Genomic DNA, 26,998 nt, shown 5'->3' on the forward strand with positions numbered 1-26,998 from the left:
GATGGTCTCGATCTCCTGACCTCGTGATCCGCCCGTCTCGGCCTCCCAAAGTGCTGGGATTACAGGCTTGAGCCACCGCGCCCGGCCCGAGTTTGTGTTTTAAACACATGAACACACATGGTAAGAAATAAACATTATATTACTCTCTGTTTATCAAAGCTTAACAGTAACTTCAGTCTTAGTATCACTCTGAGCATTAAATATGTGCTCGGGAAATGGTAGATTATCTACCTGAAAACTTCCATATGGCCTTCATAAAAAATTGCAGTAACTCAAGTAAAGACTTCTTGTTTTATTCGGCAGGAGATTGCTCTGATTTTGAAAGGTATCTTGAGTTCATATAAATGAATTCCAATTATGGCCCTGTCACTAACGTCTATCATTGACTCTCTTTGTGCATCAGTTGTCACATATATGAGATGGAGGCAATTATACCAATCCTACCTCCCATCAGAGTTAGTGAATGGCTTAAGTGAGAGGGCAGATGGTAAACTTCTGAGAGCAGCTCTGATATAGAAGAGAAAGCATGGATCTAAGTAATGGTACTCATCCTAAATTTGAGGTCTGATTCCACTTTTTACAAGAGGTATGAAAATAAGTATATTACAGCATCTCTGAGTCAATAAATTTATTTATCTAAAGACAGGTTGTTGACTCACAGGTTGAGTCAAATAAGATGACGTGATTTATTATGTAAATATGAATTATTGGTCTTATCATCAACACAACACTTTATTCTAGTATCTTAAAGAAAACATGTTGATCTATTTTCCTACCACTACCATCCTGTTTCTGTTACTATAGCCTTGAAATATAATTTGAGGTCAGGTAATACGATTACTCTATGTATTTTTGTTTTTGCTTAGGACTACTTAGGCTATTTAAGCATTTTTCATTTCTATATGGATTTTAGGATTTTTTTTCTAATTCTGTGAAAAATGACATTATTATTTTGATAGGAATTGTTTTTAATCTGTATATTCCTTTGGGCAGTATAGTTATATTAACAATACTAATCCTTTCAATCCATAAGTATGGGATTTTTAAAATATGTGTCATCTACAATTTCTTTAACAGAGTTTTGTAGTGTCTCTCATAGAAATCTTTCACCTTCTTGGTTAAATATATTCCAGCAATAAAGCCACACACAGCCAACTGCTCTTTGACAACGTTGACAAGAGAGTACATTACAGAAAGGGCACCCTTTTCAATAAATGGTGCTGAGAATATTGGATAGTCATATGCAGAAGAATATAATTTGAATCCTATTTTTTTCACCTTATGCAAAAATCAGCTCAAGATGGATTAAAATCTTAAATGTAAGACTTGAAACTATAAATATCCTAGAAGAAAACCTAGGGAAAGTTCTTGATGTTAACATCAGCAAAGAATTCATGAAGCAAAAGCAGAGGCAACAAAACCAAAAATAGACAAATGGGATTTGTTAAACTAAAAAGCTTCTGCATAGAAATAACTAACAGAGTAAACAGACAACATGAAGAATAAGAAAAACATTTGCAAACTACACATCCAACAGGAGATTAATATCCAACATAGACAAGGAACTGAAACAACTCAACAACAAACAAATAATCCCATTAAAAAGTGGGCAAAGAAGATGAATATATATTTTTCAAAAGAATACATACAAATGGCCAACAAGTCTAAGAAAAAATGCCCATTATTGCTAATCATTAGAGCAATGCAAATTAAAAACACAATGGGATATTAAACTTACACCAATCAGAATGTTATTATTAAAAGGAGTAATAATAACAGATGTTTACAGAGAAAATTACAGTGAAAAGAAGTCATACCCTTTTGATGGGAATGTAAATTAGTACAACCTCAATGGGAAACAGTAGGGAGATATCTCAAAGAATTAAAAAATGCGCTATTGTTTGATCCAGCAATCCTACTACTGTATATTTACCCAAAGGAAAAGAAATAATTATATCAAAAGGATACCTGTACTTATGTGTTTATTGCAGCACTATACACAATAGCAAATGTGTGGAATAAACTAAAGTGCCTATCAACAGCTTGGATTAAAACTGTGGTACATATGTGCAGTGGAATACTAATCAGCCACTACAAATTTTGAAACCACGTATTTTGCAGCACCAAGGTCTCTGACAAAGCAGACTTTAAACAAACAAAGATCAAAAAAGACAAAGAAGGGTATTATATAATGGTAAAGGAATCAATTCAACAAGAAGAGCTAACTAACCTAAATATATATGCACCCAATACAGGAGCACCCAGATTCATAAAACAAGTTCTTAGAGACCTGCAAAGAGACTTAGACTCTTACACAATAATAATGGTAGACTGTAACACCCCACTGTCAATGTTAGACAGGTCAATAAGTAAGAAACTTAACAAGGATATTCAGGACTTGAACACAACTCTGGATCAAATGGACCTAATAGATGTCTACAGAACTCTCCATGCCAAATCAACAGAATAAACATTCTTCTTAGTGTCACATGGCAATTATTCTAAAATCAACCACATAATTGGAAGTAAAACATTCCTCAGCAAATGCAAAAGAACTGAAGTCATAACAAACAGTCTCTCAGACCACAGTGCAATCAAATTAGAACTCAGGATTCAGAAACTCACTCAAAACCACACAACTACATGGAAATTGACCAACCTGCTCCCGAATGACTCCTGGGTAAATAATGAAATTAAGGCATAAATAAAGAAGTTATTTGAAATCAATGAGAAATATGTAGCACTAAATGCCTACATCAGAAAGCTGGAAAGATCTCAAACTGACACCCTAACACACTTAAAAGAGCTAAAGATGCAGGAGCAAACAATTCCAAAAGCTTGAAGAAGACAAGAAATAATTAAGATCAGAGCAGAAGTGAAGAAGATGGAGACAAGAAAAACCCTTCAAAAAATCAATAAATTCAGGATTTGTTTTTTTTTTTGAAAAAATTAACAAAATAGACCACTAGAAAGACTAATAAAGAAGAAAAGAGAGAAGAATCAAATAGACACAATAAAAATTATAAAGGGGATATCACCACTGACCCCACACAAGTATGAACTATCATCAAAGCATATTATAAACACCTCTACACGAATAAACTGGAACATCTAGAAGAAATGGATGAATTCCTGGAAATGTACATCCTCCCAGACTAAACCAGGAAGAAGTTGAATCCCTGAATAGATCAATAAAAAGTTCGGAAATGGAGACAGTAATTAATAGCCTACCAACCATAAAAAGCCGAGAATTAGATGAATTCACAGCCGAATTCTACCAGAGGTTCAAAGAAAGCTGATACCATTCCTTCTGGAACTATTCCAAACAATTGAAAAGGAGGGACTCCTCCCTAACTCATTTTATGAGGCTAGCATTAACCTGATACCAAAACCTGGCAGAGACACAACAACAACAACAAAATAAAACTTTGTACCAATATCCCTAATGAATATCAATGCAAAAATCCTCAATAAAAACTGGCAAACTGAACCCAGCAGCACATCAAAAAGTTTACCCACCACGATCATGTTGGCTTCATCCCTGGGATGCAAGCCTGCTTCAACATATGCAACTCAATAAACTTAATCCATCACATAAAAAGAACCAATGACAAAAATCACATGATTATCTCAATAGATACAGAAAAGGCTTTTGATAAAATTCAACATTGCTTTATGTCAAAAACCCTCAATAAACTAGTTATTGATGGAACATATCTCTAAACAATAAGAGCTACTTATGACAAACCCACAGCCAATATCATACTGAATTGGCAAAAGCTGGAAGCACTCCCTTTGAAAACCAGCACAAGACAAGGATGCCCTCTCTCTCCACTCTTATTCAAAATAGTATTGGAAGTTCTGGCCAGGGCAATCAGGCAAGAAAAAGAAATAAAGTGTATTCAAATAGGAAGAGAAAAAGTCGAATTGTATCTATTTGCACACAACATGATTCCACATTTAGAAAGTCACATTGTCTCAGCCCCAAAACTCCTCAAGCTGATAGGCAACTTCAGCAAAGTCTCAGGATACAAAATCAATGTGCAAAGATCACAAGCATTCCTATACACCAACAATAGATCATCAGAGAGCCACATCATGAATTAACTTTCATTCATAATTGCTAAAAAGAGAATAAAATGTCTAGGAATACAGTTAACAAGGGATGTAAAGGACCTCTTCAAGAACTACACACCCCTGCTCAAGGAAATAAGAGAGAACACAAACAAACAAAATTCTATCCTCATGGATAGGAAGAATCAATATCATGAAAATGGCCATATTGCCCAAAGTAATTTATAGATTCAATGATATTCCCATCAAAATACCATTGACATTCTTCACAGAAATAGAAAAAAAGAAACTATTTTAAAAATCATATGGAACCATACGGAACCATAAAAGAGCCCAAATAGACAAGACAATCCTAAGCCAAAAGAACAAAGCTGGGGGCATCATGTTACCTGACTTCAAGCTATACTACAAGGCTATGGTAACCAAAACAGCATGGTACTGGTAGCAAAACAAACATATAGACCAATGGAACAGAACATAGACCTTAGACATAAGATCACACATCTACAACCATCTGATCTTCGACAAATCTAACAAAAACAAGAAATGGGGAAAGGATTCCCTGTTTAATACATGGTGCTGGGAAAACTGGCTAGCCATATGCAGATAACTGAAACTAGACCCATTCCTTATACCTTATACAGAAATTAACTCAAGATAGATTAAAGACTTAAGTGTAAAACCCAATACCATAAAAACCCTAGAAGAAATCCTAGGCAGTATCCTTCAGGACACAGACATGGGCAAAGACTTCATGACAAAAATGCCAAAAGCAATTGCAACAAAAACCAAAATTGACAAATGGGATCTAACTAAACTAAAGAGCTTCTGCATAGCAAAACAAACTATCACCAGAGTGAACAAGCAACCTACAGAATAGGAGAAAACTTTTTGTAATCTATCCATCTGACAAAGGTATAATATCCAGAATCTACAGGAACTTAAGGAAATTTACAAGAAAAAATACCTCATTAAAAAGTGGGCAAAGAATATGAGCAGACACTTCCCAAAAGAAGACATGTATGTGGCCAACAAACATATGATAAAAAGCTCAACATCACTGATCATTACAGAAATGCAAATAAAAACCACAATGAGATACCATCTCATGCCAGTCAGAATGGCATTTATGAAAATATCAAGAAGCAATAGATGCAGACGAGACTGTGGAGAAATAAAGAATGCTTTTACACTGTTGGTGAGAATGTAACTTAGTTCATTTATTGTGGAAGACAGTGTGATGATTCCTCAAGGATCTGGAACAAGAAATACCATTTGACCCAACAATCCCACTATTGGGTATACACCCAAAGGAATATAAATCATTCTACTATAAAGATACATGCACATATATGTTTATTGCAGCACTGTTTACAATAGCAAAGACTTGGAACCAACCCAAAAGCCTATCAATGCTAGATTGGATAAAGAAAAGGTGGTATATATGTACCGTGGAATACTATGTAGTCATAACAAGGAATGAGATCATGACTTTTGCAGAGACATGGATGAAGCTGAAAGCCATCATTCTCAGCAATCTAACACAGGAACAGAAAGCCAACACCACATGTTCTCATTCATAAGTGGGAGTTGAACAATGAGAACACACGGACACAGGGAGGGGAACAACACACTCCAGGGCCAGTTGGTGGGTGGGGGGCAAAGAGGGAGAGCATTATGACAAATAGCTAATGCATGCAGGGTTGACAACCTAGTTGACATGTTGATAGGTACAGCAAACCACCATTGTACACATATACCTATGTAACAAACCTACACGTTCTGCACTTGTATCCCGGAACTTAGTAAATTTTTTTTTAAAGTTATACATTTATTCACTAAAACGAGTACCAATGCACACAATCAGTATTTTGAACATTTTCATTGTCTTTATCCACTCATCCATTCCCAACTATTCTTATCAAACTTGAAACCAAACTAGATCTGGATCCTGATGCTTTCTATTATGGGTAATCCCACCCATCCTCCCCAGCCCCACACATCTATTACAAAGTTCTAATTTCTTTGTGGATTTCAATAAGAGTTTTGCTGGCACATAAATTAAGCACATGCTGATCTGAACAATTCCATTAGCACTCAGCCAAACAAAAATATTTAATAGGTTTGAGATTGTGGTCCTCATATGAGAACATAACCAATAATTTTATCACCTTCTTACTAATTTGTGATTGGCAACTCCATCCATTATTTAGCTATAAGGCGAGAAAATCAGCGTTCATAATAATCTCCAAATTGCATTTGAAGTATTATAAAGTTTTACATGTGATTTCTATTTATAATTAGTTGGGATTGTGTAAAGATGCAATAAAAATAGTTTACTCTTTTGGACCATGTACACATCTTGAATACAACTTATTATAAAGTGAAAATTTGGGTAATCAAAAGTTGTTTATATCAACAACAATCATAAAGAAAAAAACAAATTCAAGACTAATTTTTCTTTAATCTTATCTATATAGCTCCCCCCCTCTTTTTTTTTTTTTTTGCCAGACAACCATGCATTTCTCTAGAAGGACCACAAGTATGTGATGGTAACAGTTTAAAAATGCAGTGTTCTGTTTTCTTTTACACCTCCCTTCACTATATACATACACACAAACACACATGCACACACACATATACACTCTAGAGACAAGGTGGGCCTCTAAAAATTACATGATAATCGTCCCTATTTTCGAAGAAATACACTTTCATTTGACCCAAGACATTGTGTTATTTTGAGCTTTCTATTATCTTTATCCTACTATCCACTCCCAACTATTTTCATCAAACCTCAAAGCCCAACTAGATCTGGATCCAGGCGCTGGGTATTACGGGTTTTATGGGTGACATTTTTCTTTTTTTTTTTTCCTGACTATTACAAAGCTCTAATTCATTGTGAATTTCAATGAGAGTTTTCTTGGCAGAGAAAAGAAGCACCTGCTGATTTTTCTGCTTTATTAAGAAACACCTGCTGCTTTATCAAGAGTGAGTAGAGGTAAGCTGCAGTATGTATCTGATTATCAATGCACCCCTAGTAGATAATTAAGAAGTTTTCCTTCACTTAGACACACATTCATTTTTGCAGTCAATAAATATCTATTGAGTATCCAAAAGGAAAAAGTGTTAGGTACTGAGATAGTCAATGAAACATACATGCCATTCACAAACATCAGGAAATCCGATGAATATTATAAGAATTTTTTTTTTTTAATCTGGGGAGTGGGGACATCAAGTTGAATAGTATGATTCTTTCTGTTAAATGGTTTGCAATCTAGTGCAAATGGAGTTTTGTGGAAGTAAAAGTCAGCACAAGGAGTAAGACAAATTCTTAATAAATATGATAAAAAAGGAAATGTGGTGTCATACTAAAGAAATGGTTAAGAAATTTAAGCTCAGAAAGAGGTGAGAGTATTTTTTTTGAATAGATGATCACTATCATTATTTCAAAAGATAATGGAGGCAGCATTATATAAGTTAAATTACAGATGAGAAAGATTGCTCAATAGAGGAGAAATAATACAGAGAAAATGTAGACAGGGTATAACATGTTATCAGACATAAGAAGGGAGAGAATTCTATATGCATGCTGTGAGTTTGTGTGTATGCACAAAGGTTCACATGCCTGTCTCCTCAAGAGCATGTTTTGGCAAAGTGATTACCAGCTCTAATAGGTGGGTTAAAATTCCAGCTCCTTTACTCACTGGCTGTATCACTTTGGCAAGTGGTTTATCATCATTCTGGTTCTTATTCCTCTTGTGCAATCTCAAGTTTAGAGGAATGTTTTAAGAATTAAATTTTATAATGCATGAAAGCACTAGGTTCAATCCTATAATGAGGTCAATATTCAAAAAGTCTTTTAAAAATAATCTGTTCCAAAATAAAAAATAATAAAATACAACTTTAGAGGAGTAATTATTGATATGATTACTGTATCACTTTAGCATTGTCTTACTAAGAACACTGAATAGATGAAGTAGAAATTTTTTTTACCTCTTCCTATTTTGAAACAATAAAAATACTAGTAAATTAAGGCCTTTAGACATAACCTCCATTTTCTGTTGAAAGTTATTATCTACCATAAATTTAGGTTGCCTGGAAGTTATGTGGGCAAAATCTCTAAGGACAATCTAATGATTAAACCCCCGTTCACAGTCATCCCACTTGCTGGAATTCAGCAGCATTTGGCACCATCAGGCTTTCTGTTTAGAATCCCCATGTATGTTTAGTTCTTAGGGAAGTTTATTTCAATTCAATTTCTACTTTCTTGACTACTCTTTCTCTGCCCTCCTTGATGAGTCCTCTTCCTCCTCTCCTGCCTTCAAGGAGAAAATTCTTCAGATTTTTCTAACATTTTTTTGTAAGGTAATTATAAGATAATTGCCTTTACCATCTCTCTCTTTCTCTCTCAAAAAATAGATAGATAAGATAGATAGATAGATAGATAGATAGATAGATAGATGATAGATAGATAGACAGAAAGGCATAGATATTGCTATATGCTCTCTCTTCTCTCCTCCCTTGCCCACATAAACAGATATATCTCTTTATAATAATCTCCAAATTGTATTTCAAGTATTATAAAGTTTTAGGCATATCTGTTTATATGGCAGACAGGAGAGAGACAATACAATCTGTGTATATGGGGGAGGGGAGAGAGAATATATATTTAAAAACTCAATTATATATATATAAACATATATATTAAATATATAATTATATAATCTTAGAAAACTCATTCCCTCTCATAAATTAAATTATTATGCCTATGAGAATGACTTCCAAATCTTTTTTTTTTTTTTTTGAGACGGAGTCTCGCTGTGTCCCCCAGGCTGGAGTGCAGTGGCGCGATCTCGGCTCACTGCAAGCTCCGCCTCCCGGGTTCACACCATTCTCCTGCCTCAGCCTCCTGAGTAGCTGGGACTACAGGCGCCCACTACCGCGCCCGGCTAATTTTTTGTATTTTTTTTTTAGTAGAGACGGGGTTTCATCGTGGTCTCGATCTCCTGACCTTGTGATCCGCCCGCCTCGGCCTCCCAAAGTGCTAGGATTACAGGCGTGAGCCACCGCGCCCGGCCCCGCAAATCTTATCTCTAGTTGTTACTTTTAACTGAGTACCCTCATTTTTCACCTGCCTATTAGATTTGACCATTTGAATGTCCTTAATCTTGCCACTTTAATATGTCTAAAAGGCAACTTATTGTCTCTATCGGAAACAAAGTTTTCATTGGATTCTCTTTTGATTTATAGTTCCACCCTTCTTCCATGCTAAAAATGCCAAAATTGTCTTTACTACTTATTTTTAATATTCTCAAATTATATTACATAGACACTTTTCATTCCCATTGCTACCACCATAATTCAAAAGTCTGTCACCTTGTACATGTATATTGCCTTAGCATAAGGAGTTTTCGGTTTGTTTCTAGACTTTCAATAAAATTATATTTGGTCAGGAATTCTTTTTCACATCTACCTCAATGTCATAATGGTCTTGCTACATATCTTGAGCATCTATAGAATTCAAAATTGGGAACACATTAAACACAATATTCTGCCTTGGATTTTTATTAAATGACAAACAAAAGTAGTTCTCCAAGGGTAGCATTGGCCGTGAAAGCCATCAGCTTTGCTGATGGAGAAGGAGCACATAAACTGATGGAAAAGAAGAAAAATCTAGCAATGGTGAGAAGCAAATGGAGAAAGTCAGAAAATTAAGAGGAAAATCCTGTATATGATAGAGCCATTTGCTTCTCACCAAGATCACTCTCTTACAGAAAGCATTGCTAATATCTCCATATATCCCTGACTAACCAGGAGTCTGCATATATGTGCAGAAGAAACACAAGAGGGCCTAGCAGAAAATAAAGCCAGGATAGATTCGAAAATGAGCTTTGAAATGTGCTCCCAACCCACACTAACGTCCCTTCATAAGGGGTAGAAGCCTTCATGTTTGAGTGTTTGAAGACAACATATGATCATTTACTGCAAGACCACTGAGCTATGCAAAAACTGCCACAACTTCCTAGGAAGCCAACCAAAAAAGATTAAAAGTATTCAAAAATATTAAGCAGATGCATTAGTTGTTGCACACCATGGAGAGAGGCAGATACTACAAATTTAGTCCAACCAAGTTATTAAAACAAATCAATCAACAACAACAACTAAATAAAAATGAAAAATCTCAGGAAAATATCCAGAGTTGTTACAATGTATTTTCAAAAATATGCAGGTAAAAAATGTTACAAAATATGCAATTGATCCTGAAGCCCTTCTCCAGCCTCTTTATAGTATCTTCTCAGATGGTCTCATCAGTTTGTAAAGTTTGTAACCAATATGCTGATGATATATCATTAAGACTGAGTATTCTGAACAGATAATTCACAACCGATTGTCATTTCTGTCTCCTAACCTGTCCTGTTTTAAGGCTTCTAAGCCAGCAAACATCTGAAGTTTTTCATATTCTAAATTACATTCTAATATCTAAAATGAACTTCTAATTTATCTATTGTCAAATATTTTGCCTCATAATGAATGCAGAAAACCTAATACTCAGGTTCTTACATCCACTTTGGCCTAATGGTGCTTGTAAATAATGCATTTGCATAATGAGCAATATTTATAAAAGCCAATTACTGCTGATACGTATGACCTTTTGGCATCAAGTATGCTAATAACCTTTGACATGTTGACTAGATTACATAGTGCCAAAACAAAACTTAGGTATAATAGGAACCAGGCTCCTTGTATATATAAGAATGAAGGTTAGTTTCTATTTTGGCTGCACTTATAAAGAGGTGTTAATTAGATATGTGATTTGAATTAAAAATTCTGGTACATTTTCAAATAGAGAGCATTAAAAATGAATTATGTGGAAATGACTACAACTAGACGCAAGAGTCCTACTTTTACAAAATAATTTCTAATGAAATAGAATTAACTTGCAACGTAAGTACTGAGATTCAGATATTTTCAAAGTATTAATCCTCTAAAGTTGCTATACAGTTTATATTTACAGACAGAAGATTTTGTAGTTTTTTGTTAATTCGTATGTACTTAATATAAACAAATATTAAAAATAATCATTAATCAGGTTAAATTTTAATGTATTTTTTAAAGGCGATAATAAGTATCCTCAAACATTTAATTCACTTTTTTTTTATAAAATGAATGCATTTCACCTAAGTGCTGGTAGATTTACAGGTCATTCTATTAAAGCACTTTAGTTTCTGTATATTACATTTTAAATTGCTTATTTGCAACTCTATACACTTTAACATGGCAGCTTAGCCATAATGAGTTCATGTAATAGCACCACAGAGCTGATTGTGTTTTGTAGCAATAAAAATACTAATGCAAAATATACTGTAATCTGATTTTTGCTTCACTTCTGTGCTCTGTCCTACTTGAATTATTTAGGGATCCAAATTCAATTTTCCAAAAACACAAATAACTTTCAACTACTTATCAAATAATTTTCAACTTTGATAATATTACCACAGGTCTGTTCTCATTTATCAGTCTAACCCTAGACAAAACAGCCTAACTAGGGTGAGTTATGTTGAGTAATTAATTCAGTTAGATTTTCAGCTCTATGTTCACCTTTTAGTGACCTCGTCCTAAACACTAAATTCGTAACCTGAGTATTAGCAATTATTCAGTGATTATTTAAGTCTACCCCCAGCCCTCAGTCATGGGGATCCATGCAGTTATTTCATCTTCTTTTATCAATCTTCTTTGTAACTTTCTTTTATTTTCTTCCTAAATTATTACTTATATTCCATTTTCTCAACACTTTATTTTTGTCAACTCATGTGACAAAATAATTGCAATAATTTAATTTTTAAAAATACAGAATGTGCAAGCCCAGTAGATTAAAAAGTAAAAAGTAATTTTACTTTCTCAAGGCTCATGAAGTCTAGTGGTGAGCTGCAAGTATACAGGGTAAAGTATAATAAGCACTAGAAGTATCAAAGTTGATGATACAACTGACTTGTTAAACAGTTTTAAAATAGCCTCAAATCACCATCTTTCATGTAATACCTTTATGTAGAGTGTCAAACCCCCTCCCTTTGTAATTATTCTCCATATCCTGACTTTTTAGCAAGGCTTTATTTTTGACAATAGTCAAAAAATCTTAGTAGAATGTTCTGAAAGTTACAGACTATCTCAATTGAATATACTATGTGATAATGGTAGTACTTTTATTTTTGCCCCAAATATTTTTTTGCTCATTTTTCAGTTTCATAACTCTTTAGATTACTTCTCTGACTTTTTATGCTTGAGGTTAGTATAGGCTGAAATGCTGCAGAGACTCCCAACTTATAACTCAAAGCCTGAAGCCTATATTATGCTCTCTCAAATGGATCAAGCATCTTTAAAAATACCACTAAAGGAAAGGGGAGAAAATGGGTCAAACATTTTGTGTTTGTACTATTTTCGGTGGAAACATTTCTATTACTTAAAACCTCTGAACAGAAGTTAGCTGTCGATTCTGCAAGAGTCACTCATGACTAACAGGAAAACACAAAATCATCCCACAGCACATGATGCTTTATACCTTGATGTTAGTGAGCACTCACAATTAGTAGGACATGAGGCTGTGGAGGCCACCTTATGGATTGCAAACTCCTCCCTAATCTCATCAAGCTCTATCCTCATTTTCTAAAGTTTTCTCCACGCACATATGAACACACATACAAAATGTTTTCTCTGTATTTTCTTTAGTTTTAAACTTTTTTTTATTGAAATATAACCTAATATAGAACACATAAATAGATGTCTAATCACAACTTATGAGTAAACTGTTCAGCTAATTTTCACAAACTGAACACACCCTTGTAATCAGCATCTGGATAAAACATTTGTGTTATTATGTAAAAGCTTTTGTGATAATAATTATTTGGAGACATGTTGAATTAAAGCTAGTCAAACAAGTTTACCACACAGGAGATATTCACAAATTCAGACTCCAGTGTCTACTCCCTGATGGTTCTCAAATCAGGAGATAAACGAGAAAAAATACTTCTTGTCTATTCTTATAATTATTTTTTTCTACCTGGATAGAACTCAATTAGTGTAAATTGTGGCCTCTCCATCTTTTACACTTTTTTCCCCAGGAGAATGAGTAATCAATTGATAAATTTGGGACAAATGAATTAGACATGCTAACATTAGTTCTTTCCAAGAAGTAAACTTTGTCTTGAGAGTGAGCTACCTCTTTGTCTTGAGAGTGAGCTACCTCCAGGGAGCAAGCAGGATTGGCTTCACAAATGTATCACCTGTGTGGTCACATAGAACTTATTACTGAGAAGAGCCCTTCTTGGTTTAATTGTCTACTGTTGCCATCTTGAAATTCTTAATAATTTCACCTTTAACCTGTATTATGGAAATGAAGTCCAGGAGGAAAATGGAGCACACTTAGGAGTAGAGTAGATAAATGCAACATATACGTCTACCACTGCTGTTGCTCCGTTAGCATAGGGTATTCGTAATGCCCCATGAACACAGAATTTCTGTGGACCCACCTTCCATGAGAGTTTAAAGAGATTTTAAAAGATTTCAAAGTAAGCCTGTTATATCTCAGACTGAAAAAGTGGGAGTACTGACAGCCTAGAGAGACCAAGTTTTCCATTCAAACCAGAACTTGCTTTGAACGCAGAAATAAGACAATGGTGTTCTAAGAAGCATGGACAACCAAGAGAGCCTTTCATACACATTATTACTCATGTTACTTCTCTGTATTAGCCAGCCACTACACTGAAATGAGGGCATAGATGGAAGGCGGAGAAATAGAGAAACCCTTGGTTTCTTTTCCTTTCAACCATTCCTTATTCATCAGTAGGCCAAAGGCAAAGTGTTGGTAGAATGGATATATATCAAGAAGTGAAATAAAAACAGTTGAGTTAGTTTTGTGCATCACTGACACAATTGTGTTAAGAACAAAATACATAGGTTATATATAAGCTACAAAATACAGATTGAGTAATTATGATAAATCTGCTGAGTTAAATTATCTTATAGTTTCACTTAAAACTGCCATCGCACAATATAAAATTGAACAGTAAAATTAATGCTAATAATTTAACTTTTCAATTTTCATTTAGTTAGAAAGACATTAAGTAGCAAATAAAAATGTCCTAATTGGGAAAGAGAGACAGCCGTGAAACAAAGAAAAGAAACTTTTAATGTTTTAATACATTTTTCCAACTTACTAACAAAGTGACCCCACATTTTCACTTTGTGTCAGGCACCACATAGTATGCAGCTGAGTCTGGAGGAAAGCATTCTCCTCTGCCCTCAGGGACTAGATGTAACTCTCCAGGAGGGGAAGCCTGCTGTTATGACCAGGTAGCTAAGTCTACCCAGTTCTTAGGTTTCATTGGTAAGCCAGTACGCTCTCATACTGAAGTGCATTTCCCAGCCTCACTTCTGTGAGTAATAAAGGTGATATCTGGGATTTTTCTATTACTTTTTGTTTTATTTTTCAACATCTGAATGTAGGAAGATACACAGATGTAACTGATATCCAGTCTAATTTTGGACTACACTACATCCATAACTCAGGAAATCTGAGTAAAATCTGTGGATTGTACCAATGTCAACGTCCTAATGCTGAAGTTGTACTATTTGGAAATTGAGTAAAGTATACCTGAGGACTTCCCTGTACATTCTTTTGAAACTTCCTATAAGTCTGTAATTATCTAATAAAAAGCAAAAATTATAAAAATTTTAAATTTATTAATTTTATTTTAATTAAACTACATTATGTTGGCTATTTTCCTGAAAATAATGATAATGTTAATAATACTTAAACTAATAATAACAGTTAATATGAACTATATTTACTACATACCAAATATTATATTAAGACAGAACATGGTATAGGTAATGTTTAAGTAGTAGGTTTTCTACAAAGATTTGAATAAATACATGAATTAAAGATAAGTAAATTATAATATTGGAGGCTATCAAGGAGGTAAGAAATTACTATAATATTATAGCCTGTGAGAAGAACAGCATTACAAAATGAGTTTTGTTTTAATGGCTTGAGGGAATTAGTAACATTAGACTTCAGTATAAAACTTGAACTATTAGTTTAGTGCTAAGCTATAGTATATTTTTTCCAAAACTCTAATATAAATTTGATTAAATTGCAGCCATCTTCCAGGAGTATGGAATTCCAATTATAAAGTCGGTATTAGCAATTTATTTTAGTTTACAAAGTATCACAATGACTCATGAAACCTACTATTTAGATAACTGCTTCTTTTTTAAAGCAGGGTAGCCAATCTCTGCATCTAGAAAAGGCAAGTCTTCAGTGAGGGAAATTTTAGAAAACTAACATTAAAGTTAATCACCTGGTAATTACGTTAAAAGATTATTCCATGAAGTGTGAAAATTATATGCTGACAGGCAAATAAAATTCAATTGTTGGTTCATGGTACACGTTTGTACATTTGGGAAAACCAAGATGTTTTTAAAAAGTCAAATTTTCAGTCAATATTTAGAGAAAGATCTTCATTACTCAGCAGAATCAAATTATGCAGTGATATATTATTTTAATTATAATTGAGATTCACTTAAATTATTACCAAATCCAGTTATATTCTTTCTACTAACTCAAGATCCTCTATTATGTGTCATCCCTGTCTATCTACAAATGAGTTTTTAAATATTGCACCCCTGTATATCTATTTCCTTCAAATATGGCACCTCCGTACTTTTCCATGTGAGTTTCATTACGGCGATTTTGTTTGGAGCATTCACTCCACCCCGCATAACTTTCTCTCTTCATTATACCTAGTAAAATCTCCCTGTGCTTTAAAATCCAGCTCACCAAAAACCGTTTATAGGTATTATAACTTATATGCCAGGCATTGTGCCAACATCCAAATTACCTCCTACAGTGTGGTGGGTACAATTATTATTCTTACTTTCCAAATGAGGAGATCTGGGGTTTGAAAATGTAAAGTAAGCCCAAACCTCAACAGCAGGATGCTGTGGATTTGGATTACATAAGAATTCTGACTACCCAGCCACACAGAGAGGCCCTGTGACTACAGAAAAAGGCAGAGAGGTCCAGTTATCATACTCATCAAGGCTTTAGGCCTGTGAGGGAAATCTACTTTTTTTAAAAAATCAAGACGAGAGTAGCTGCTCACGAAGTCAGTCAATGTCTCATGGAGATGCTTAATTTTTTTACTTGGACCTTTCCCAAATTCCTGACCCATAACATATAAGATTTAAGAAAGCATAAATTCCAAGAGAATTCAACATCCAGCCAGTCCTCTAAACTAAAATGCTAGATTATAGTCACACTCAAGACTCACCTTCTTAATTATTTAATTTACTCATTTCACTGGGGAGGAGAAATTAGATAATTAACAATAAACCTTAGTAACCAATGGATGGATATTGCAGCAAAATATTTCAGTATATTAATTTCTGTCTCTTGCCTGGAATCCTATATTAGTTACAGTCTAGAATGCACAATTCTGTGTATAAGTTTAATTCTAAGTTTAAGTTTTAATCCATCATTAAATGGTTTTCAATGGTTTCATACTTAAGAGAGTAGAAAGTCTTCTGCAGTATCCTTGAAAAGCACTCTGAATAAAATTTGCATTATTTCATACTTTTGAATCCTAACACCATTTTGACTTGCCTAGTAGATTCTGTCATAAATGGTGCTATCCAGAGAAATAAAAGTATTTATTTTGAAAACCCATAGGTATAAAATTCATAGACAAAATCAAATTTAGAAGTCAATTTAGAAGTTGGATTTCAAAGGCAGCAATATCCCAAAGTAGCCCCTAGTTGATTTTACCTTTCTCATTTTCTGCTTATAGTTATTTTCACCTTCCTTTATCCCTTAAGAAAATATTTTTATTACTCAGTTATTTTAATGACAGCTTCTCTAATTAGTGTGTACAATGGCCTAAATAGGAAATTAGAAAACAATTGCTTAGCATGATAAGAACATTATTATGCTAAAGCACACAGTACTATCTACATAAAATCCAGATGACATTAGCAATACCTAGAGTACTTGATACCTACACAGGTGCCAATAATATCTATTCCTGTCTATCACAGAGCCTGATATAACAGTTTATGGGGTTGATCTTTCAATTTCTTAATGCCATTCAAGCATCAAGAATTTCCAACTAAAATTTAAAGATTCATTTTTGTTCTGTTGATTTAAAAAAAATAAATTTTTTTCGAACCTTTTTGATGATGTGAAGTGGAAGGTGTATGTGTCCAGTGATCGTACTTAGTGGGATTCAGAAATAGGTGCAGAGAGTTATCTGTGGGTGGTGAAAGTCCCTTAACCACCAGGAATATTGATCCACAGCTCGAGATTTAGGTAAGCGAGAGAATAACCACACACATATCAAAATCTACCTGACATCCAAAACTAAAACATTAGAGAAGATTTTCCAAACCATTATTAACAAGTCCAGCTAGCTGCTAAGAGCATAGACTTTAAATCAGACTGACTTACGTTGGAATCCCAGCTTTGTTACTCATTATCTGTAATTCTAAGCCTTGGTTTTCTCACTCGTAAAATAGTCACAGTGATACTTAGTGATACTTTTATTACAAAAGAAATTTATTTATTATGTATTAAGTGAAGAACATTACATACTTGAGATAGCAGTAAATACAGTGGACAAAACACATGGCACTTACATTCTTTCAGAGGAAACAGATGATATAAAGAAGGCAAGAAGTGCTATGAAAAAAAAATAAGCAGACAAAAACATTAGAGGCTGCTGAGAAAATCGAGTATTAAATTTTTAAAAAGGCCTGTAATCCCCAAACTTTGAGAGGCCAAAGCGGGCGGATCACTTGAGGTCAGGAGTTCGAGACTTGCCTGGGTAACACGGTAAAATACATCTCTACCGAAAATATAATAATTAGCCAGGTGTGGTGGCACGTGCCTGTAGCCCCACCTACTCAGGAGGCTGAAGCAGGAGAATAGCTTAAATCCGGGAGGCGAAGGTTGCAGTGAGCCGAGATTGTGCCACCGTGCTTCAGTCTGGGCAACAGAACAAGACTCTGTCTCAATAATAATAATAATAATAAATAAGTTGGTATTAAAGCCCATATTGAGAATGTGACATTTGAACCACCTGGAAGGAGGTAAGAGAGAGTACCACTGTTCTTCTATATTAAGAAGCAAAACAAAAACTGCATTCTAGCTGGAAAGAACAGTAAGTGTAAAGATTCAGAGGTGGGAGGTTTGAGCATCCTATTGCTGAACACTAGCAGGCAGGCGTACAGTGACTAGAAGAAAAGGAGATCCACATACCCTTTTCCTGTCAAGTAGAGTCCCTTTTTTTTTTTTTTTTTTTTTTTTTTTTTGAGACGGAGTCTCCCTCTGTCGCCCAGGCTGGAGTGCAGTGGCTGGATCTCAGCTCACTGCAAGCTCCACCTCCTGGGTTCACGCCATTCTCCTGCCTCAGCCTCCCGAGTAGCTGGGACTACAGGCGCCGCCACCTCGCCCGGCTAGTTTTTTGTATTTTTTAGTAGAGACGGGGTTTCACCATGTTAGCCAGGATGGTCTCGATCTCCTGACCTCGTGATCCACCCGTCTCGGCCTCCCAAAGTGCTGGGATTACAGGCTTGAGCCACCGCGCCCGGCCTATGTTTCAAAAATAAGTGTCAAAAAACAAAATGTTAACAAATTGAATTTAATGATCAAATTGACTTTGCTAAATGATCCATGAATCAGGTAGCATCTCATCTATAAAATACAATGGCGCTCCTGTGAGCTGAACAGAGAGGATGAGCTTTACAAACAGAAAAGGTTTAAGAAAGCCAAAACAGGGAACAAAAAGGAGATTGGCCCTTTCAGAGTTCCTTTCCTTAAAGAACTAAGGCAAAGGGGACTTCTTATCATGCAGATGCATGTTGACTGGGCCCCTTTTTATTGGTTACTGTCAATGTCCTATTTTTGGAAAACTGGCCAGTTTCTAAGTCACATTTTATTACACGGCACCAAGCACAAGTGACTCTCATGATTTGGTCTGGTCTCTTTGGGCCATGTGCAGGATATCAGTTCAAAGCAATGGCTTCTCATAAATTTTATTTAACATGAGTAAATCAAACACAAATAATAGGAAAAAAACAATTGGAAAAACTGAAGAATAAGATATTGAAGCTTCAGAAAAAGAATATATTGTTTCACTTATCCTAATACCTATAATTTTAATATATTTTAACATGTCTGAAATTAGCACTCAGCTAACAATCAATGCATTAAGAACTTTTATAACTTAATTTGCAATATTTTTTCTCTCTTATACAAAAAATAATGATGCATCATATAGTTAACTATTGTAGATTCAACAAAATATGACAGCTATGAAAATTACTTGAAAAAAGAGCAGGGATAAAAAATTCAGAAAAATTTTACATCTTTAATGAGGGGTGAGAGTCTCAATTTCTAGGAAGTTGAGCATTCTATTGCTGAACACTAGCAGGCAGGCGTACAGTGACTAGAAGAAAAGGAGATCCACACACCCTTTTCCTGTCAAGTAGAGTCCCTATAAACTTTATGTTTCAAAAATAAGTGTCAAAAAACAAAATGTTAACAAATTGAATTTAATGATCAAATTGGCTTTGCTCATTACAGTGGGCACACACACGAGAAAAACAAAACAAATGAGAAAAACACACACGAGAAAAACAAAACAAAACAAAACAAACAAACAAAAACAGGCAAAAGGACAGAAGAAGCTGAGCTTAAAAAAATGATATAATAACACAAACCAAAAAGAAAAGAGATGGAATGGAACAAAAAGATCAAAAGGAAATCCATATTTTATTATGAAAATTAAATGCCTCCCTGGAGATGGTAAGGATCAGAATGACTATGGCACAGTTATGAGGAGGATAAACTTAAGAAGCTATCCTTTTCCTAGAAGAGCAGAAAAGACCAAAGAGATAAAACCAATCAACAAGAAGGTGGTAGATACGATGAAACAGCATAGAAGCCTAATAGTAGGTGTTCCTCAGCGGGGGGAGGGGGGGGGGAATATGCAGAACAGGAACAAAAGCAGTAATCAGAAATAAAACTGGAAATAAATATTTTTCATTTGAAAATGATACTGATAGGCCGAGCACAGTGGCTCACGCCTGTATTCCCAGCACTTTGGTAGGCTGAGGCAGGCGCATCACTTGAGGTCAGGGGTAAGAGACCAGCCTGGCCAATATGGCCAAATCCCGTCTTTTCTAAAAATACAAAAATTAGCCAGGCATGGTGGTGGTCACTGTAATCCCACCTACTAGGGAGGCTGAAACAGGAGAATCGCTTGAACCCAGGAGGTGGAGGCTGAAGGGAGCTGAGATCATGCCACTGCACTCCAACATGGGGGACAGAGTGAGACTCTGTCTCAAAAAACAAAACAAAAAGGAAATGATACTAATATATATAACAAAATAATTTAACCATTTGTTTAGAACACATGACAAGTTCTTAGGAGAAAAGGACCTATAAGTTCTCAGTGAAGAGAAGACATGAAGTAAAACGAGATTATGAATTAACACATGCCAGGAAAAATTCCTCATTTCTTTTACATTGGTAAATGCTTGAAATTAAAGCAACAATGAATACAAAAACTTAAGGAAAAATACGTTCTCCTAAGAATTTCACACTCAGACAAACTTTATTTCCAGTGTGAAGGCTGAAACACTCCTTCCAATCAGATGATATCTGTTCTGGGTGCTTTAGTTATTTTCATAATGAAGGCAAACTCTACCCTCGGTAGAATAACTACATTTGAGGATTTTGTCAGAATATAATCTTGAACCTGATTCCACTCAAGAAATTTCAAAACCTTGACTGTGACAAGCAATATTTATGGAGAACTTTCTGTAGGATATACCTTCCAATTTCATTGGCAAGCATTCCTCAAATTGTGTTCATGTGAATATTAATATTCCCAGAATCATTAGTAGAGAAACATCCGTGAACCCGGGAGGCGGAGCTTGCAGTGAGCTGAGATCCGGCCACTGCACTCCAGCCTGGGCGGCAGAGCGAGACTCCGTCTCAAAAAAAAAAAAAAAAAAAAAAAAAGAGAAAAGAAAAAAAGAGAAACATCAAGGAAAATTTCTGTGATAAAACGTCAATAACACACTAAACTCACCTAAGTTAAAAATAATTCTCTTCCACAAGGCTCCTCAGAGCCTGATAACAAACTACGGTTCCTACGCTTATGATGGTGAGAGGTAAATAAAAAGGTGAAATTTGGGTGCAAATGCTAATATTAGTGTATCTGTGTCCTAGAGTGGTGGTCTTTGGGATTATTCAGGCTCTTTAGTAGGTTTAACGCTAGCTTGCATTTCCTACTCTTACTCTTTTTAACCTCACTTTTTTTTTTTTAAGTTAAAACGTTTAATTTTGTGATATTATTATACGCTTTTTCTGAAGCAAAATTAAACATTTTCTTAAAATAAGATAGTACTAAATAAATGATTAAGTAATTGATATTTTCCTCCAGTAGAGGCTCAAATGAACAATAAACATGTAATGCAAAAGAAGTTTGTGGTAGACCAAGTAACGACCACCCAAAGATGTCCACTTCATGCTTTGCAGTGTCTCTGAATATCTTACATGGCAAAAGGGACCCTACAGATGTGATTAAGTTAAAGATCATAAAATGGAAGATTATCCAGGATTTATCATGTAGGACCAATATAATCACAATGGTGCTTATAAGACAGAAGGTGGAAACAAATGAGTCACGGAAGGAGGTATGATGATGGAAGCAGAAATCAGAGAAATGCAGCCACTAGCCAAGAGACACAGGCAGACCCTAGACATTGGAAGAGACATTGAACACATTATCTCCTAATAGCCTCCAAAAAGAATGCAACTCTGCAGAAACTCTGACGGTTTTCGTGCTGTAAGAGCCATTCTGAACTTCGGATTTCCAGAACTGTTAAGACCTTAAATGTACATTATTATATAATTCTAAATTTGTGGAAATTTGTTACAGCATCCGCAGGAGTATAGTACAAGACTTTAATGAGATACACTTTACTCCTACCAAATTGCCCTTTTTTTGTTCCCTAGGTGACACTAAATGTTTAGTAAAGTTTAGTAAAAATAGAACTAATGTCCACCACTGATAAAGTATAAACTGAAACATTTTCAGAAAGTAAGCAGCATAGACAAAGGTCTAAATCCTTAAAATAATTTTAATATTTTGACCAGGTACTACATTTCAGGAATTTAAGAGGAGAAAATAATTAGATATGTGTGTAAATACCTTTACAACATGCTGTGCATTCAAACATTACATATGCTGAAACTAGATTAGCTTAAATGGTTTGGATAAACTTTACTGTATCCATGCAAAGAAATATATTACACAGTTGTCAACTGCATTAAATACCAAAGGAAAGAGACACCTAAGTTATTGTATATTATAGCTGTAAAGTTATAAATTATAACTATAAATCAATATTGTGAAAGAAAAATATTAATAGGAAATATACTAATATGACTCATTTTTGAATGAGATGTGTGATGTGTATTTTTGCCTTTACATTGTCCTGATTTTTTTTCATTTTTTCACGAAGGGTTAATATATGACTTCCATAGCCATAAAAAGTAAATATGAAATATATATTTAACATGTTATTGTGAGGAAACTCAATAAATAAAACGTATCATCACTGTTATGCTGGAAACGAATGTTGTAAGCCCAGAATCCTCACAGTAAGATAGCATCATTCTGTTAACTGATAGTTGGAAAGCTATTGGCTGGTCTGTCTGTGAATTCAATTGTTAATCTGTATTCTATATATTTTTTAATATTAAAAATCATTTTTAAATGTAAACTAAATTATTGTTATAATTTAAAAAATCAACTAAGGTGCCAGGAATTGTGAATCATCACCACAGGGTTAACAATAAGAAGCTATATGACTTTCAGTTGTTTCCTTTAACCTTCTGGAATACAATTTTCTCACCTAAAAAACAAAGATGTTTCACTAGATGATTAGTCAATTAATTTTTGGTTTTCCAATTGTGACTCTTGTAAGGATCTAAAATATTTATGCCACACACCCTTTCTGAGAAGACACTGTTGTTGCTCTAATATTCCTGCCTAAATCTTAACAATATTCCCCATAAATTTCTCTGTAATCCTTTTTCACTCTTTACATGCCTTCATGTCTCTTCTAGTCTATTAGATAAGGATGTCTGTTCCACTCTGAGCAGTTACATTCAAACCTACCTATAAAGGTCAAGGGAGCTAAGAGGCCAAAGAAAGGGACTGATAAATCCAGTTTCTCAGAAAGAAACATTTAATAGAGGCTTATGAACAGAAGCAAGGTCTCGGCCGTGGGATGGTGGATCCCACACCAAACGCCAGAAAGTGTTCTTTATATAGCAAGCTGTTTTGGTAAAATACGAGCAGCTGGTCATGTCTCAGACCCTTTTGTGAAACTATTGATTGCTGAGGAAGTTAGATAGTATCTTTATGAGGGATTATCTATGCTACAGGCATTGTTTCTTGGCCTTGCTGCAGGAATACCTTGCTAGCAGGAGTCAAATATCAGTCATTATACGTGCTGAGTTTCAAGATGACATCACTCCTGCCATGCAACAGTCTGTTTTCCTATAGTTCCTTTATTGCTATACATTATTTTATTTATTCACAATCATTCAGCAAGAGTCATATGCCCAGTGATATATGGGGAAGTTATTTGAAGGTTACAATATACTATTTGAAAAAACCATTAAATCTATGCAGAACAGTCAATCTTCAATTGGAAAGTGTGGTAGGCCAGTGAAATAAAATAAAACTACCTCCCTGTTAGTTAATATATGATTTCACATAAGTATGAAATTAAGTATTATAAAGTTCCTGTTCAGATCCACATTTGCTACCAAAATAGGTAAGTCCATTTCTAAATACTTTTCAGAAAAATATAGTGTAATTATGTAATAAAGGGAAATTTGAAAATATTTTCCTGGAAAATTATTTAAAACTAACCAAACGTAATAGAAAACTGGAGAGATTGTCTTAAAAACATTTGCAAAATCCAGTTAGAAAACTATTATTCTAGAAAGAAAACTTGCTGTGCTAGTAGACATGTTTTTAGTATATTGAACAAATAGATATTTCAAACTATAATGAAAGCAGAACCTTTTTTTCCTCTATCAATTTGATGGAATTATCTTAATACCTAGTCAAAATAGTTCAGTAGAAGATCACACAGAGAATATCCAGAAGAGAAAGGATAAAGAAAATAACAAAAATCTGTGCTGAAATGATAGACACTTTATTGTAATCCATGAAAGATTATTAAATTAGATATTTTAATTCTTTTTCTTTGCCATCTTACCAATCTTTGCAGACAATTGGGCATATAATCAATAAAATATTCCTAGGAGCAAGTTCACCTAAAATTGGCTGCAGTGTTTTATACTATTGAGGTCATAATTCTAGGCTATTACCTTTTCTAACAAAAAGTCAGCTTTCAATGAAATCCAGCAGAGAAAATTATGTGTGCCTGGGGGGTAGAATACTTTTCACCTTATAGGCGCTCAAATCGAATCTTTTTTACTTACCATCTATTGTTCATACTGCCATCATAAATTTTAAAGATTTCACGAATTCACTTCAAATAAAACAATGACCATTTTTCTACTGAAATTCCTTGATATGTCCCAACAGAAAACACCACATTCCACATTTTCTGCAATCATTCTACGTATACGATTTTCTTGAGATGGAAAGCAAAGAAACTTCACAGTAGAGAAAATAAACACTGCTCTACTTTTAGAGTTTGGCTTTTCAGGAGAACGTAATATAAGAGATACAGTTTCAGCCTACAAATGTACACGACAAAATAAATGTTTGTACAGTACTTTCCAACACAAAGGAAAGGAAACAAAGAATTTGGAGAGTAGGACATTTTGCCCAAAGATAATTAAGGGATTTATTTAAAAAAAAGGGAAAGCATTAAACTGAGTTGTATAGAAAATGAATAAGCCTGAGATATTTTTTATCTCGAAAGAAGGTATCACGGATCTTGTATGGGGAAGTGTGCAAATGGATTTAAGGAACACATTGGGATGGAAGACAGAAGTCTGGAGTCACAGCAAGGAGGAAAAAAAGCCATCAGTTCCTGAAAGATGAGTATAGTTGGTATAAAGCACAGGAAGTTAATAAATTCAATATGAGAAAACTTCTTTAAAATTTAAAACATAGTCTCCTTAAGCACAGCAGTTTAGTTATTAGATAAGTTTTAATATTTACAAACATTCCTGAAAAATAAAATGGAGATTTAAAGGGAGAAAACAAAGCTGGTATTGTGATATGTTTTAATTTTCATATTGAATTGTAAAAGATTATGGCTATCTCACCAATATTAATTGAAAAGTAGAGGTTCTTTTTTAAGTGAATCCTATTTTTAGGTTTAAATTTCAATATGTTGATTAATAACTGAATAAATAAATGGATAAATACATAAGAAAAGGACAAATCCTAGTATGTATTTCAAATTATCATATCTTTTATTATTCTTTAAAAGGGGAAAGCATAATCATGCAATTAGATTCTCAGGCTCACAATCCCCTAAGTAATTTCCACTGTTCTAATGAGGCAAAAATGTATTATTTGTATCCCTTTTCGTATACTTGCAAATGTGTTTGCTGGAATACTATATTTAAGCATGTACAATTACCGACTTGCTTACTAGTTACCATTGAAAATAACCAATTCTAAGTTTTTGGCTTCTTTAGTATCTTAGCTTAAACCAAATCTGTGTGGTACACCAGTATCCCATCACACTGTTTATCTTTCTTCCATTGCAATAATTTGCTTAAATCATTTCAATTTAGATTTTTCCCTTTCATTCCTGTGGCTGCCACCTCTCAGGAGCCCTTTACTGAAGGTCTGGCTTATCTCTCTGCTTTCAGGATGTGCTCACCATTGAATCTTTCTTCCCTCTCTGCCCACCAACACCAACACCAGTGTCTCTAAAATCTTGCAAATAATCATCTCCCAAAAAATATTTTTTCCAGATTAAAGACTGTTCAATAGGAGATAGTTATCTATTCACAAATCCAAAACTATGGTATTTGTAAAGCCTTTTATTAACTGCAATTACTTTTACACCAATCTAACACATTTGCTTATTACCTGTTTCTCCCAAATTTATTTTCTTCACACTTTCTCAGCATAGTTATCCCATTTTAGCCAGGCTTACCTCTTCTTTGTTTCTCAAACCTCCACAGACACTCCATTGGCATTTGTGCCTTTATGTTTTTTTGTTCATTTGTTTTTAATTGTTTACTCTTTACCAAATGTGTCTCCAAACTCTTTGGAATGTCTTCCTTTATCCTTCCCACATAACCAAGTAGTATTCATTATTTAACTACCAAATCAAATTTAATTACCAAAGATTATAATCAGTCTTCTAGACATATGAATACAAATTGCATGTTGAATTCTATAGTTTCATAGTTCACTATGTTCTGATTTGGTAAGTACACAACACCAAAAGACATTCTGTTTTATTTCAAGTACAAGCATAGAAAGAATCATCCAAAACATGTATGCGTTGTTCTTAATGAATGATTTAACCATACAAACTTATTAGATGTATTTACAGAGATAGGCTCTAACAATCATGAATGAAGTCAAGATCTCTCCTCTACCTGTTATTCTCTTATCACCCCACCTCCTTCCTTAACCCGTTTAACCCATGCATCTCTGACATCTTCATGACACAGAACTTTCTTGAGTGGAATCTTTTTTCTAACACCTGGTATGTTTCCCTGGTGAGTCACTTCCTCTGTACCTATGAACCAACATATTCTTCCTTTCTCCATTTCTTCATAATCTTCATTCTTCTCTTATTTCCTTCTTCAACTTCTGTCTCTCTCTATATATACATACAT

This window comes from Theropithecus gelada, chromosome 7b (assembly GCF_003255815.1).
Source record: "Theropithecus gelada isolate Dixy chromosome 7b, Tgel_1.0, whole genome shotgun sequence".
Taxonomy (NCBI): domain Eukaryota; kingdom Metazoa; phylum Chordata; class Mammalia; order Primates; family Cercopithecidae; genus Theropithecus; species Theropithecus gelada.